At 39.3% G+C, this 17442-nt stretch overlaps 1 protein-coding gene across 7 annotated transcripts in view; it reads left to right on the plus strand.

Moving 5' to 3' along the window:
* The window catches only part of LOC124159560 (ras-specific guanine nucleotide-releasing factor RalGPS2), a 327801-nt gene that overhangs the window by 38691 nt on the left and 271668 nt on the right, over nucleotides 1-17442 (plus strand). The window lies entirely within an intron of this gene.

The following is a 17442-nucleotide window of genomic DNA, read 5'->3' on the forward strand; positions in this document are numbered from 1 at the left end:
AAGCAGATAAAGGAGGCGGAAATTTATCACGTAATTTTTTTTAGCGCAATAGTCTCGGCTTCCGGGTGTGCCTCCGCGTTGAGTTGTCCATAGGTGACGACAGTTTCTGACATATGAACAAACGCCGCGGAAATCTCAGTTCAAAGTTTTAAACACATTTTGGGGCAGTTTGCACAACCTAAAAAATTAAACGAGGAATGAAACCAGTTTAAATTTCTGGATGATATCTGATATTTCTTTATCTTTAAATAGTTGTGAGGCATAATAATATTTAAACGCGAAGGTTGGGTTAGTACCTAAATAGAGGTGCAATCTCCATCGAATTCTTGGGTGATGAGCGACGACGTCAAGCTAATGTATAGATATGGCGTGCTGAGTTTATGGTTGTGGCGTCTTCTCGCTCTGCAGTTTACAGCATAATTCCCCATGGATGAGGAAACACAGACACACGAATGAGCATCTACTTACTACCCCGCTAGCTGCCTCAATGTGGCTCGGAGTGTGAGGACTCTAGTCTTTAACAAAAAAAGGACATCACGTATTGAGTCCCTCTTAGCATTTATTAAATCCCTGTATTGCTTAGACGAAAAAAAGATGCCTATTCGTTGTGCAAAATATCTCTCTTAATTAGTCGTTTCTCTCGGACCTGTCAGGATCTTACACGATGTTCTACATATCGATGGCTAAGTTCTAACAATACGTATCTCAAATTCGGCCGGTTTGAGACAGGTATCTTTAAAAAAGTGTAATAACAGCAAAAAAAAAATACAAGCAAAAAACAACTCTTTGTATGCAAATTATCGCTTCTTCTTCAGTTTTATGAACTTTTGATTTTTAATTACAGTGTACAAGTAAAAAAATGATCGTTTTTTTTTGCTCTCCTGAAAAGTTGCTATTTTTGTGATACGTGTTGTTAGAACTTAGCCATCGATATGGCTCTGAAAGATACATAATTATGCATGAAAGATACCTACTTATGCATAAATGCTTACGCAAACTAGGCGTAGCATGTGTAACCTCCGAGTATCTTGCGGTTTCGAGCCTGCCTAATTCGTGTAAAAGCTGTTCGAATTCATTGGATTACACAGAAACATTTTCATGCAAATTTATTCCAAAAATTCACCAATTTCTAATATGCAACTTAGCATGCATCAATCCCTGGGGAAGATTCTCAAGGAAATCGTCTCTTCAAAAAGGTTTTCGTCGTGAATCCGTGTGTCCGGCTCTATTGCAACACATCGCATCTTGGTCTTGATTCTCAGGTAAAAATTGCAAAACGTGGAAGGCGTGGGATGATCCGTGGATGCGATGCTGAGATTTCTAACAAGTGAGGTAAGGCGAGGCGTTGAAAGAGGAGACATTTGAAAAGCGACTCGCGCACAGTGATATCGCATCGCCTCTCCAGATACCAGGGGTCGTTCCCCTCGGAAAAAAGAAATCCCTCCATAACGTAGGAGAGAAGGAAAGCATTCGGCAAGATTTCACCGCGAAGATAATGTAGGCGAAGATAATTTGATTTCCGGCCATGCTGTGCAATGCTTTGTTGGACGATGAACTACGAGAAACGTCTGAGATTAATGCATAAGTACGTCAGTTGCTAAATTATATGTAATGTGACATATTCACTACCACGTTGTCTTTGAGATTAAAAAAAATACAATAACGATGAAGTAAGCGAATCTTTTGGACGCAGTTGTGGTATAACCACTTCGCATCTACTTCAATGATACTTCGAGTAAATTTTCAGGATTTTTGCACAAGAAAACAGACTATAAAGTCATAAAAAATATCATCGTAAAATATCATGAGTCATGATGGCCTGGTGAAAAGTGAACGCAGAAGGTCAGGTGGAGTGGAAGAAGCGCAAACGATTGAGTTGCAGATGACATATTATGAAGGATATCAAAATTATTCGCCATGAAAAGGAAAGAACAGTGGAATGGAGAGCTTCTTCAAACGAAAATTAGGATTGTTGACGGTCATCGAATTAGGATTTAAAAATATATAATTTCTTAAGACTGAAATTTTAAAAAATCGTGTATTTATTGATAGTCATTCTTTGATCGAACTATTATTTTTTTCTTTTCGAACTGGTGCTCTGTTTACGGAAAGTTTTGGAAGGAGTTTAGTGTACTTCCAGCAGTCGCTTCTGTCGTAGTGGCCCGGAAATGTGTCAGATACGTGCGTCCGGGTGGCAAGTTTTCTCTAGATAAACTATTTAACGGCGGAGACCGGAAATTTTATCTTCGCGACGGTCTTAATTGGGATATCTGCTATAATAGTCTGTTGCGATTTCTAGGCAGGTTTAATGTGTAGGTTTTTTTCCAACAATTTCTCCTTTTTAATGTACTTTGTACTAGCCCTTTTTTCTGGATCTCTTAATTACCTTTTTCAGGAAATCTAAAGTAAATCCTCTGTATAGAAAGTGAAAGTGTTTCACATTTCATGAGGTTCTCTTATCTTTACGATTTTAGTTTTCTCGGTGAATAATGTTAAAAAATTCTTCTTGAACTCTGCACCTCGTTATTGACTTTATTTCCGCCTACATTTGGGAAAACGACTTGCTTCACATTTTCAAGGCGTGATTATCTCACCGTATCAGAGTCGACACTGAATTGGCCTTTGTTCGTTCTCAACACTTAATTTTAGGTCTCGTCTGATTGGCTGACATTCGTAATTAGCCTTTGAATTATTTTATGTTATTTCTTTATGTGGTAAATGCAGTTATCTATGAGTGCCCCAGCATTGGTAGGATGAAAGTCAGTTTCATGATTGAAACTTTTGGGATGAAGTTGGATTTCGATGGCTTCCTTGATTATGCAGTTCCAGTAGCGCTGTGAGCAGCGAATAATTTTGGCATCTCCCACTTCAGCGGCACGATCTTGATTGATGCTGTGTTCCGCCGCGGCCGACTTATTTGGTTGCGCTAATCTGAAATGCCTTCGACGTTATTTCAGCCTCGCCTCGATCCTTCGGTCTACTCTCTCCCCCACTTATATTATTTCCTCTCTCGCATGGATTCTGGCAAACCCCTGTTGTCTTCGGGCCGATGAGATCCTTCGACTTTCGGTCCATTAGTGTAGGTGGTGGTTAGTTCCCTACAAATGTTCAATGGACACCTCTTGGGCTACCTAAAATAGCGGCATCTTGCCCTGAAGGTGTAACTATATCATGCATCCATGGGTGTTACTCCTGGACATTACGAAAAGTAATACGTTTATTTTCCGTAATTAGGAAGTTTCTCAGGAGAAGGTTTTTTTTTTGGGTCATTCAACTTCAAATTTACAAGCCTGTGTCCCTAAGGGCCTCAGCTTTTGATGAAAATTGCAGTATTGTCTAAATTTCGCCTCCCTTACTCCCTGGAGGTGGCTGGCAGGGTATCATGTGGATTTATGTGGACATTCAGCTCAAAATAAGTACTGCGTGATCGTTTTGTAATTCTTGCGCAATTTTGCCCTGAAAAGTGTCATAAGTAATATAATTCCAGCAATTTTTTCTTATTAGTTAAATTCCCCGCTTAACAGAGCAAACGGTTGCTGCTTTTCAATTCTTCTACAAAATTCTGTTGGTTCTTCATTCCTTCATCACTCTTTTCCACAATATCGTTGAATATCGTTCTCAATATCGTTCAGTCGAAATCATTCCCGTTAGGAGTATGATTAAGTCTTTATTCAATAGATGCAATCCAAATGGGGTGAGATTAATCACTTACTACTTAGCAGGAATCAGCAAATATTTTCATCATAACGCGACATGGTTATTTAGTCCGTCAATCTGGATAGTGGGAAATAATGAAATGAAAATCTCTAATGTATTCTACTGGAGGCAAAATAAATTTTATTTCCCCTTATAAATATCTTCCCTATGCGTTTGGTTTCAAGTGAAATTATACATTTCGATAAACATAGAATCAGGAAATTAAAAAAATACATTTATGTAATGGTCTTGTAATTGAATGTATATAGCATATCATTTTCCAAAAATTCAAAGGAATTGAAGCTCGTGGTGGCATAAACTCTTAAGGCCGTTTTACACGGGGCACGTACTTGCACAATCTGACGTGTGTACGAAGGCGCAGTCAAAATTGCGTCGTGTAAAGCGGTGAATTGCTAGAACACATGCGAGAATGCGTGGATGCGTGACGGCAAAATAGCCCCTGTTCTAATTTCGTTCATGCATTCACGCAATTCCACGCCATTTTAGAAATTAATGCAACTCTATCCTGCGAAATTCCATGCCCCGTGTAAAACGGCCTTTAAAACTTGTACTTCGAGGGCGGCGAATTTTCAGAGATTTGACTAAATGACCTCGGCTCCTGCGCATAATAAAAAGTGTGTTGAAACCGGTCGTTAAGTTATATTAAGTATTTGAGGAGAATTTTAAGTGACTCTTAATTTACTAATGTGCTAGGTTAATCCTGACGTAATTTCTATGGAGACTGCGGATCATTAGACCTACAATATTCCCAAATTCCATCCAGAAGATCGCTGACAAAACGGCTTTTTCGTCGCGCCGAGGAGCTTCTTATAATGGACTGGCACTGCTCCATCATTAGCGTCGGTTGTCTTTCGCGTCTCAAGTGTTCGGGCGACTTTTTCCAGTTTGAAGGAGCAGCTGTTCGCCTGTGATGTCATTTTCGTGATTCTTTTATTTCCGATTCGGCCCGTCCCTTATGCGCTGCGCGAAACACATCCACTCTTCGTTTCTTTTCGTGGCATTCTTCTTATGTGCCTTAATATTATTCTCATCGCGATGCTCATTAATATGAAACGTCTTGCTGCAGTTTTATCTTTCAAAGCGATATTTATATTCTCGCTCTAATATCTGTGTTTCATTGAAATCCCTTGTACCACTGTCTGAGCATTGACTTTTTTTCGGATTCAAATTCGTAGTAGCGTAGCGCGAATTCCCACTTGTTTCGGAACTAAAAATGGTGTAGAGTAAGAAAGAGTCGTATTTTAAGCTCTAGAAAATGATATTTTCACAGAGAAATTCAGGCTTTTTCCCTGTCTCGAAAATGTTTTTTATGGATACCCTTATAAGCGAAATCAAATTTTACGTTTGGACCTACATTATGAAGTCAAAAAGTCAAAATTTTTAAATTCGGTTTACTTCAAACAAAGCTTACAACCTTTTCCTATAAATGTGACAAATTTCATCAAAATCGCACAACTTTGAGTGCCAAAAATTAGAGATCAAAACTGACACACGGTTGACTGGACTGTCTGTACATGTGTACTTCTGCTTCGATTTGCGTTTGAACCTCTACTTTTGAACTGCCGGCTGCATCATGAACGTCGAATGCTTTCGCCTCAAAAGGCTTTTTAGTATTTCTGGAGTAGGAGCAGCTGTTTTTTTTGTCTCTGCTGTCAATTTCGTGTTTAATTTATTTTTGATTTGGCCCCTGTGTTCCGCTCACTCTCCGCGTCCCCCTTTGGTCAGCGCAGCCTTGAAATATCTTCTCTTCTTTTCGTCGTTCTATTGTTTCTCGTGAAAGCCCTCACGCGCTCCGTCTGCGCGACGGCGGCTGACCCATTTCCTACTCCCCCCCTTCCCAATCCCCCCCCTGCACTCTCCCTCCCCTCTCTCCGTCCTTGGCCTTGGGTGTGACTCACCACCTCACCACGTGTTCGCCGCCGCAGGTAAGAATCGTATATCGATCTCGTCGTTCGTCGATTCTTCGACACAGAGAATGACGAGGAGGTCGTACATAATTGGGGGACGGAAAAGCAGAGGGTTGCTTGTCCTTTGGTTGATCGATGAGGGACGTTCCAAAAATTACTACAGTTCTTAATAACAACGTTTACTTGACTTGTTGGTTTTTATACCTACCTAATTGGTGTAGAAGAACTGCTTAAAATCCAATAATCAGAAGTACCTCTCCAGGAAATGCAGCAATCATTCCAGCTCGCGAATAGAGTGGTTTCCTATTATTTTTTCATTGCCCAAATCGAAAGATTATTACTCCTGGAGTACGCATATCACGCTTTTAGATTTGTAAATTATGATATCTTTTTTCGCGATTAAATGAAAAGTGAAATTTTTCAGTCGCACGAAAACGCGACGGCTAAGTATGAATGCTGGGAAAAGCCCGTGTGACGTCAGTCTGCTTCCCGCTGTCGCCGTGTGAGACCTTGAGGCCGAGAATCCTTCTAGCAGGTAGCGCTTGGCTTAAATAAGGATTATTAATATCTACCTTATCAAAGGAAGGAAACTTTCCGACCATAGGCAGTTTTAATAGGTGATTATTGAGAGGTTTCCCTGAGCTCTGTGCCTCGTGCATGCATTGGTAATCTCTAGACGATGTAAAACTCCTGTCTATTCGTATAGAAACTATGTTCCTGTGACGTCACGTGGAGTGGCATCGCATGGGCGCCAATCTGGCCTTTTTCAAATGCAGTTAACATTGACCATTGCCATTCGTCTAAACTGAGAATTCTAAAACAAAATAATTTGTATATTATGAATACACTGATGGTGGGAAACGAATCGCAATCAATGCCTTTCGTTTTCTTGGATGACGGAAACTACCCTATTTTAAGAGCAGCATCAGAAATAGCGCTTTCTTTACTTGAACAATGTACTTTTGTTATTTAGTGAGCATGATGCCGGAGCACATCGCCCCTATAAACTGGAAAACTGCGAACGTCTCACCTCTATTCAAGGGTAAGGATGGGGATTATCCGATTGATTACTGACCTATCTAACTTTCTAATCATGCAAAATTCTGGAGCATATTACATATTTTAGTTCGATAATGGGCCATCTTGATTGCCAAAATTTATAAGCTAAAGGACAGCTTGTATGTAAGGAAGGGAGGTTTTGTCGAGCCATTTCACTCTTTTCGTTAATTTTGTGTTAGCCACGGATGAAAGACATGTTCAGATGATACCATTTTTTTGACTGTAGGAAGTCATTCGATAAGGTTCTGCATTCAAATTTTGGGAGTGATGTGGGATGGATATCCACGTGATAAGTTGGATCAAGGATTTGTTGAACGATCGCGAACAGAGGGTCGTTTTGAATGGAGTCAGTACGGATACTGTGTAGATGCCTCGGGTGTACCACAAGGAAGTGTTAAAGGTACCCTTTTGTTCCTTTATTTTCATAAATGATTTCATATCGCGGTCACGAGTACGAATCGCCTCCTCGCAGATGATGCAGTTTAGGAGAGATACCAACTATAATTTTAAGTCCGGTGCGCATGTGAAATGTGTATTTTCAAGTGAAAATTTCAAACTAATATATATTCTAAGCAGAAATTAAACTGGTTTCGTTCTTGTACTTCATTGATTTATATAATGTGTACTAACTTGTTACAATCCAACTAAAATTCTTGTATTTCATCATTTTTTAATAACTTTTTAAAATAATTTTACGTATAACTTCTACGTTTACTTTGCTACGAGTCCAGTCCTCGCGGCTTTGAATTTCCAATTTTCACTGCAATTTTTAAATGAAAAGTGTGCCTTTCTTACGATCCACCTTTCTCCTCTAAACTTGTATTCATATTCATTTCTTTTTTCCTCAGGTAAGTCTGGCTTATGGTCTCGACATTACTTGGCTGCCTTCTTCTGCGAGCAAAGGGGAGGAGTTGATGTAGTATCATTATGTGAGTCTGCCAAGCTTGCATGTGTTTGTGTGTTTGTGTGTGATAAGGGAACTTTCCATTCCATCCCCCCCCCCGTCCCTTTCCCCCTCACCTCCATACCACCCCACCCTCCTCGCTGCTCTCAACCTCTCTGTCTTATCCGCTGACTCCACCACTCTCCAGACGCTCCGGTAATGAGGTAATCCTGTTCAAGGTCTCTCCATCCCCCCTCCAACACCTTCCGTGTGTTTCTCCTATCTCCCTTAATTCTCTTCAGGGAAGCGAGGGTGGATAAAAATAAAGAAATTCACTTTCTCGAAAGCACTTCTTTCTCTCTGCCGCCGAGGTCAACTGAAGCGTGTCTCCCCCCCCCCCCCCTCCCCCTATCCCCTCCCACATAGACCCATATGGGGCCACGCCCATTTCTCTGATGGGCGAGCAATTTCGCCATTTTTCCTGCCCTCCGCCAAAAAGGGCTTCAAGTCCGCCCGACGTGGACTACCAGCCTTGAGATCAGAAATGATTTGTATAATAATTTTACTTCCTGGGGTGATATTTCTTTCTGTGAAAAAAAGTGAGACACTCGAGTTTGAGGAGCTTATGTGTTGGAATAGTAGGTGATTTTTATGCATCAAAGATCATAAGAATGAATGTTTTTTCTAAGCTTGGTATTTGTCTTAAAAATCCTCGGGTCCCCGTGGCCTTTAGTTTCGAAGCATTTAGAGTGGTGCGTTTTTTTTTACAAAACCTTCTTCGTCCTTATTGTTATGATTGACATGTGTTCTGCCCTCACTTAGGAGTGGATCTAGCTTCCACTTCTTATCAAAGTTTCGTTCCCATAAAATCAACCTGTGTTTTCATTGCAATAATTTATGTGCATCTCCTTGCGTTTTGTGTGTAGTGTGTTGTTTTTGATAGCAGAAACTTATGAACTAAATTGAGATGAAAAATACAGCAGTAAGAATTTTAAACAGGAAAACACTGTAAAAATTCAAATCTTAAATCTTCGTTTTTCTATCATTCTGACGGTTTGATACTCGTCATGTTATTATTACATTCAAAGGTATTATTCCGATTGAGGTAGGTTTACATGGAGTGTTTACGAAGACCTTTGCTAACCTCCGGCATTGCATTTGTGCTGTCTTTCTCCCCTCCCTGCAAGCACTTCCCTCTTCAACTCGCGGTAAGGCCTACTCCCTTTCAATCTATTTGAAAATCCTATTATTTTCCTTCCCCTCCCTCGTTTACCTAACATTCCACCCTAATCTAACACTGTTTTCAACATACCCTCCCCGCTAAGTACTCTCTCCATCCAAACCTTCTGTCTCATTTAAATGCTTCCTCTCATCACCCACCATATATAACACTTCGTCGTGCTTCCTCCTCTCCGTCCACTTCATCTCCTCCACTCTTCATTACACCCAAATCACAGAGGCCCTCGGTCTTTTCTCGTCCTCCTTCCTTGGTGCCCATGTTTCCGCTCCGTAGTGCTACAAGGCATTTCCACGAAAATGTCAACTTTTTTCCCCCAATTTAAATATAGGCTGCAGATGTTTTTTTTCTTGATAAATCAACAGCTAAATGATGTAATTTTATGAGATCAGTATTTGAAACGTTATTCAGAGCCTTATCAAAAGTTTTCAGACTATACTTCGATTCACAGAGTTTTGAAGATGTTTGAAATCATTACACATCGGAGATTGACGCTGGAGTAATTCCGTCACATGTTAATTTTGGGCATATTTAGGAGGTATTTCTATAATTAATTTTGCTTCTGTACATGAAAATCACCTTCATAAATGTTTTTTTACCATGCTTATTTAAAAGTTTTTTTTTGTATTTTACAATTTTATCGAAATATATTATTGCATAGTTTTCTCTAAAGATAATTCCGTCACAAATGGACTTGCCCAACGCTCTATATCAGACCTTTTATCAGCCCTTTCTACACTGCATTTCTCAGTGAAATTCGTACCGCTCAAACGTCAGCGTCGCGAGTGTCGGCTTTCGTTAACCCAATGAAATATGCGGTGAGCGAAAATACGCAGGGACGGCTGACCGTAGAATCCTATGTTGTAAGTCGTTATATTCGAGTTTTAGACATCTAAATGAGGTAGTGAGTTGCTCTCATGTTGGGGCCTCATTCCAACAATCAGTTTATACAGGGTGTCCCATTTATCTTGACCACCCGAAATAACTTTTTGTCCAGATGCAAATTCAAAAATGTGTCAAGCAAATGTTCATTATCCGTCAGGGGGACATTAATCAGCATGATTGCCTTCCTTGTAGCTTTGTTATTCACAAAGACATGAACAGCGGTATGTCTTTTTTAAATGGCACCCTATATTTTTTTATTCGGCAATTCATTTCCTCTCCTAAAGACTTATTCAAAAATGTAGCATAGTGGACCAGTAACATAAACAGAACGTTATGAAAACATAAGAAACTAGTCCACTTACTGGAGTTGGCAATAAACAAATGACAAGCAAGTCAAAACATAACACAAAAGTCACTTTGAGCCCAGGACCACAACCGCGTCCACGTCTAGGGTGCCATTTAAAAAAGACATACCGCTGTTCATATCGTTGTAAATAACAAAGCTACAAGGAAGGGAATCATGCTGATTAATGTCCCCCTGACGGATAATGAACATTTGCTTGACACATTTTTGAATTTGCATCTGGACAAAAAGTTATTTCGGGTGGTCAAGATAAATGGGACACCGTGTATATTCGTGCCTCACTCAATACTTACCATTAACATAGCACGCGGAAACCAACATGTTCCAAAGTCCACGTGCTACTATAGTCTGAGGGCGTCCGTGCCTATTCACGCGTGCTTCCGACAACACCGCCACCTACGCATTAATCCGGAATTGCGGTGCGTGCCAGACTGTAGAGATCTCCACCGCATTACTTTTTTCTTCGAACGGATCATTCGTCATCAGTCAATCCAGGGAATGCATATCTACTGCTCTACACTTCACTTTTAACTTAACTAGCTGCGTCAGAGTCCTCTAGATACCCTTATAATAACCACGCGGAGGAGTCATCGAAGCCCACCATTGTTCGGCTCATCACTAACGGCGGACTGTGTTCAAGGACAGACGTGTTAAGTTTGTTTATTTTGAAATTTGCTATTGAAAATCAATAGATAGGACAGTTCTTAAACAAAAAATATTTCTAATGACTCCATAAGTGAGTCTGAAATTATTTTCTGCTTAGTTTGGTTCTTACAGGCTCCCGAAAACATCTCAACTCTTCTCGAACGTCCGGCGAGCATCTTACGTTCAATAAACCTTAGAGAAAACACGATATCTTGCCATTTCCCCATAAGTTTCTGTGGAGCGTTCTGCCTAACAATGGTGGACACCGCCTTTCCCATAGTGCAGGCGTATACGAAGAATCGATTTGGTTGCGGAGAAGTGTCGAGAATTCAATCTAGTCTACTCTGTTTCGTATTAGAATACGCCGTGTCCGTAGTTCATCTATTTCAGTGAATACAGTGTGCAAGATCCTTCAAGTGTGTTTAAAGGGTGTGACTCTTTTACGTACCCTACAACTACGCCGTACGCACTTGCCATAATAGAGTTATCACGAGTAGATAATCACGGATGCTACAATAGACGGTTCTCCAGTCGTCATCTGCATGTGTTGTTACCCACCGTACTTAAAAAAAATCCCCGCCAAAGGCGTTGTCGGCGGTGCAATTCAATGTTCACGTGAATCTAAGCTGTTATTAGGGATGTTAACCGAAATTTATATTCGCGATGATAAAATACAGTGGCGCCGACTCCATGGGGACTGAGGGGGCCCAAGTCCCCTAAAAAAATTCGTCATGGGTGTGAGGAAAAAATGTGTCAGGCTTGTCGATTTTCCTCGGAGTGTCCAGATATCGAGTTTCGAGTTATCAGGGTTCTAACGTTGATCATATGACTCTTCTAAAATGCTTAAAAAACTTAAAACTCACTACTTATATAATTTCCCGGGGCAAGATCCCCGGTTTGGGACCCCCAATATTTTTTGTAAGTCGGCATCCCTGGTGATGATAATAATAATGGTGGCCTCGTTGTGGTGGGACAAAGGCCTCACTTTGCAAGCTGATGGGTTCAAGAACTGCCTGAGATAGTTTTCCCCTCCAGTGCATGGGTGGTTTTGGTTGTACATAATTAATTTCTTAAATACTCAATGTAGGGTCCAAATAGGTTTTTAGGGGTGCCTTTAATTATATAAGTAGGAATGTATTATCAGTAAAGTTGGGGTTTGTTGCATTATAATTTACCAATTTCATTACATCAACTTAAAAAAGGGCTTTTCCTCTGTAAAACAGTTGTAGGAATTAGGGATAGGGATTGCCCACGAATAATCAGAAAAATTCTGTACTTCTCAGACCCCTCTGTAGCAGTAAATATTTTATTGGCATCTTGCAACTTGTATTCACCACCAACGATAGGAAGCATCAAGTCAAAATTGCTTAGTCAACATTTGAGAGTAGAATCGTAGATGTTATTACAGTTAATACCCGAGACGAAATAATGGCAATGATTGCAAGCGAAGTTCGAATACGTGAGAGGCTGAGCTGTTAGAAAAGAAAATTCAGTTACATAAAATATGCAGTTTTGGAGGTATCACAGAAATGCGAGATAAGCGAAAGATCTATTAAATAGGTATGATTCTCAGGCGAGAAGCCAAAAGGCATCAGGGATAGTATAAGGCACAACGCAGCCTATATTCGGCGTATGAATTACTCGTAAACAGTTCACTCCATCAGCATCGCGCTGCTTACATTTTTCGCCGGTAGTTGGCGTCTTCCGGGCTGGAATCGCGAATATCGGGTTTATAATTTTTAATTGCGTTCTACGCGATTTCGAACACTGACTTGTAAATATGGAGGATCGCTCTACCATTATAACCGCGCTAATGGGATTATTGAAAATCCATTAAAAAGCACGGAAAGTCGCAGGTTAAAGCAAGTGTGTACGAATTGGAGTGAATTCGACTTATTAATCTTCATTCTATACGAACTTCAACCAAGTTTTACTGATTTTTGAAAAGATCATATTACCCTTCATTTTGTACGTCAACTAAAATATGAGCCAATGCAATCCCTTCATCCTTCAATGACTGTAGTTGCTGGTTAAAATTCAATTTCGATCAAGAATCTGTCACACCTACATGTTTTATGTCAATAAATGAAATTAATAATTATTTTGACCATGCATCAATTAGTACATCTATTTTTGTATTATTTATTTTCCGAACGCATCCTGGAGTAGTTATTTTTGTAATCCTGTAGTGGAAGAAAATGAATGTTTGTTTTTATTGACGTTTACTTATTTAATTTCTCAAGATTTATTTTAATCCTACGTAAGGTTGGAGTGAGTAAAGATTTCTGCTCAACATTTCGACGACGACTCCAATTGCAGAATATTATTTGCTGACTGTTCGAATGCTGTCAGTAGGTCAGTGATGTAGGCATTCTTATACACTTGCTTATTTTGTGTTCTACTTGGTGCGTGTTTTTTTTTTAAGTTTTTTAATCGTCGTTTTTGACCTCGTTCAGGCGAATTTTTTTATCTCCTCAATGTTGGAGCTTAGTGACCCAGTGGGTAGAGTGCTTGGATTGTGACTTAGGTATTCCGGGTTCATAAGCAGATTCGCAATGTGTTTCAATATTACAATATTTTAACTCATAGGGTACAATAATCTTATATTAATATCTACATGATGCCCTGCAAGACACCTACAGGTAGTGGATGACCAATGCAAGAGCATGCAAGGGTATCCCAATATGCACACCACACGGTCATAAAAATATTACGCATAATAACAAAAAATACATGCACGTTAATAATATGGCAAAACTAGCCTAACGTTAGTAACTAAAACCTTGTACGGTTAGAACTATAAACGGTTGAATATCGTGGTAAACCGTCCGAAAAAATCACCGCCCGATAAAAAAATCAGGATGCTTCAATTTTTAAGAATAAGATGGTAATACTTATTCTTTTATCTTGTGGTATAAACTTGAAGATAATTAAAGATTTTGTGAAACCTGTCATGAAATAAAATTAAAGTATTTACGTAAAATTGTTTTAAACTTCTAATTCACTAATAATCTTGAATTTTGCGAGATTAAGCCTGAAAGGGGATCTCTATATTTGGACAATACCAATAACTTGGGCACCCTTCAAAACCCATGGATCGACACCTTTGTTGGTATCCTATTCTTTTTGCCACCCTTATGACCTTGACTGTGACCTTGTTGGGTCAACGGTTGATTTTTTGTAAATAAATTGTTATTTTCGGTTTCCTCGTGTCCGAAAACCTAAGAATTGACATCTTGGTTAATGAAATTCAGACTTTTTTCTATCTCGAATTTTTTAACATTGAAACCCCACAAGGCAAATTTAAAATTTTGCTTTGGGCCCACGTTTTGAGGGTAAAAGGTCAAAATTGTAACTTACACTCAACAAAACTTATGACCAAGAAGTGTGCCAATTTTCAAGAATATTGCTCGAGGGGAAGTTACTGAAATTATAAGTCGAAAATGACACACGACCTGTGGGACATTCTGTGTATATACGTAATCGGTAGCCAACCTCCTTAAACATGCATTCGATTCCTTTTGCGAGGGCAGTCGTCGTCTCCTCATGCTCGTTCGATTGGGAAGCGGAGGAAATTTCGTCGTAACTGTCATTGAATAATTGACAGGGCCGCCAGTCTACCGGCAAACTAGAAAAGTCCACGTTCGACCTTTGAGCTGGTTATTTTCGTCCCAGGGTCGACGTTAGAGTGCTTAGCCCTAAACGTCCTCCACCTGTACTGTTTTTAGATTTTTAAATGTCTCTTTTCCTACAGATCAGGTTTCGTAAGTTTTTCCGTTGGCCTCAATGTGTTAACGCCGTTTATGTTTTAGGACTCGATTTGTTGATATTTTAATCTCCTCGTTCACTTTCGTTTCCTTTTTATTATTTATTTCCATTATTTCATTCCATTACAATTAGAACTATTTTCTGCAACTGACCCAAATTTATGTAATACATGTGCCTACGTCAGAGGACCAACACCTGTACTGGAGTTACTATGATAATTAATTTAAGATGGGACGGCTAGATGACAAATTATTTTCTGCATTTAGTAATAAAATCGGTATCAAAAGTTAAAATCAGCCCCGAAGAAGATATGAGAAATATATCGACACGTCGGAAAACTATTTTGCATTTCGAGGAAAACGAGGAACTTTCGGGCGGCAATCTAATACATGTCAAACATTAATTAGTTACCTTTTATTATAACAGAATAATCTCCATGTTGCGGATAGTATAGCATTTAATTCTCATTAAATGCTTGAGATATTGTCGATACGTATCTGGGTGGAATTTTCAGCGCTATAATGAAATCCTGAAGTTGTTTTATATCACGTGTAGCCTTATTTTAAATTAGTGCTTAGCTGAGCGGCATATCACTGCAATCTTTCTATGATCGGTGCTGAGGGACACATGACACTAAAACTTCGATTGTACACCAAAATGAATAACTTTTTAAAACCTAGCTAATCGCTTTAAGTCCGGAGCACCTTGCATACAAACTTGCGGTAGTGACAGCATTATTATGCCATTTTTTATTATTCAAGTAAGCTGTTGTAACGTTTTGCATACTATGGGCGAAATTTTGGAAATAAATATCTGCTCGTTCTGTCGTGTGACGTAACAGAGTGTTTCATTTTTCCTCCCTGTTTTAGAAAATTCTGTCGATCAACTTCTGTGATTAATCGATTTTTTTATCCTTCCTTTTATTTATTCCTTCGTGTTCGGTTCGTATCCAAGTTGTCTAGGTGCCTCTCGATAGTACATTATCCGTAGAAATAAGATCCGACCATTAATAGTTTTAGATAAGGCCTGCCGCTATTAATTCACTGTCATTACGATGAAGTAATGTGATCGTGTTTGCGGGGTGAGCTCTTAATTGAAAAGCAGACGTCTCTCACTCCCTCCCCCTTGCGTTAACTGTCCTCTCGCACACCCACTAATAGCTTATACCACCCTCCCACCCTCGTCTCTTAATTGGCACCCATACATCCTTTGACGCCTTTTTCCGCCCGGAAACAAGTTTCCCCTCTCCCTCGCCTCCCACGCTTTTAGTTTTCATCACCGCAGAGACGCAACGAATGTTTAGCCTCCTGTTACACATGCTTGGGAAATTAGAGCGAATATTTAACGAACGAAGTGCCTACCAGCATAAGAGCAAAGAAAAGATACAAAAAATATCTACACCCATACCATACAAAAAATACTCTTACACGAATATTCGACAATTAAAAATAGCACTTAAACCACACCATCCCAATTCTCCCTAAGAATGCCACTATGGCATCAAAAAAGAACCGAGGAACACTTATTCTTAAAAATGTAATAATTTCTGGGGAATACCTTGAAAATTTCTTCCGGTAAGTCATCCCAATTCTTTATTCCTCCATGCATGGAACATTCCTTCAAAGTTTACGTTTTCACCTTCTCGAATTTCATTCCGAATTTGTGATAGTTGCTACCCACAGAGCAGGAAGTTCAGATTTTAGTCTATTTCATTCTGAGGCCTCTCTCTTATAAACGCTTTGTAGACCCCACGTAGCATATTTCTCTATCTCCTCACGGTGTCTATCCCAAACTTCCTAGCATAGCTGTGAAACTGTCCCTCCATTTATGCTTTCCTAAACTATTCCTGGATGCCCTTCTTTGGACTTTTTCTAAGTTAGGAATATACTTTTTACTATGAGGATATTACCTATAAGTTGCAAATTCTAAAACAGGACGAACAACCGTCATGTATGCCATTTTGTACTTTCTGTAATTATTCCCATGATCAAATTCAGAGTTTTTAATGATTTTCCAGCCACCTAATCAGTACACATTCCTCAATCTTGTTTTGGCGTGAAAAAAAGCTTGAAATCCAGACAATTATTAGGCTAAAGTGTTAACATTTTCATTCTATCCTCTTCCGATCCTCGGATCTCATTAGGAAGAAGCCAGTCGGGAGAATTTGAAGGAAATGCGACTAAAAGGCCTGGGGTCTTCTCGATGTGCCAAAAAATAAATGAAGGGAAGCGTGCGCTATGAATGTATATTTTTATGAGAAGATGGAAAATATTGCTGAAAATAAAATTGTATCCGAGCGGAGAGGGCATGAGCATAAATCCCCCTTTTAGAACTTCTCGTGAAATTAATTAACCCCAGAAGCATTCCGCCATCGTTCGTCACGGGATGCGCGTCTTTTATTAGGATAATTTATTAAGGTAGTCATTCCGATCTCCGCTCCGAAAATAAAATGCCCAATTATATTTATCGCACAGAGGGCAAACGTTCGCTTGAAAATTTACTGAAATAGCAGTGCTCATTTTGATGATTCATGCAGGGTAATGAGTGGCTATTCAACTTGTTTATCATTTTTTAAGTGTCATATTTATAAAAACCGTGCCATTTATCAAAACCGTATTTTTAATGAGGGATTGCTGTTAATTGAAGCCGGCCGTGGGTAGGGTGAAGTCGTTAGATATTTTAGCCATATTGTTTGTACAAATAATATCCTAAAACAGTTTTTCAAGTCACTATAGAGATTTTTCATTTTGTTAACATTTTATGGGTCCAAAAATTGCTTACATTTGGCTCATTTCCACACATTGTTACGATGAAGTTGAGCTAATCACAGGCTCATTACCTTATTGGCTTCCTCAATAACTTACTTTCTTAATATAAATATTAATTATATAACTGTTTGTATACAAGAAAAACTATTTTACCATTAATTGTATACGTATTATGACCGCGCTGAACAAAATTTGACTCTGAAATTGAA

Source organism: Ischnura elegans, chromosome 5, assembly GCF_921293095.1.
Source record: "Ischnura elegans chromosome 5, ioIscEleg1.1, whole genome shotgun sequence".
NCBI classification, from domain to species: Eukaryota; Metazoa; Arthropoda; class Insecta; order Odonata; family Coenagrionidae; genus Ischnura; species Ischnura elegans.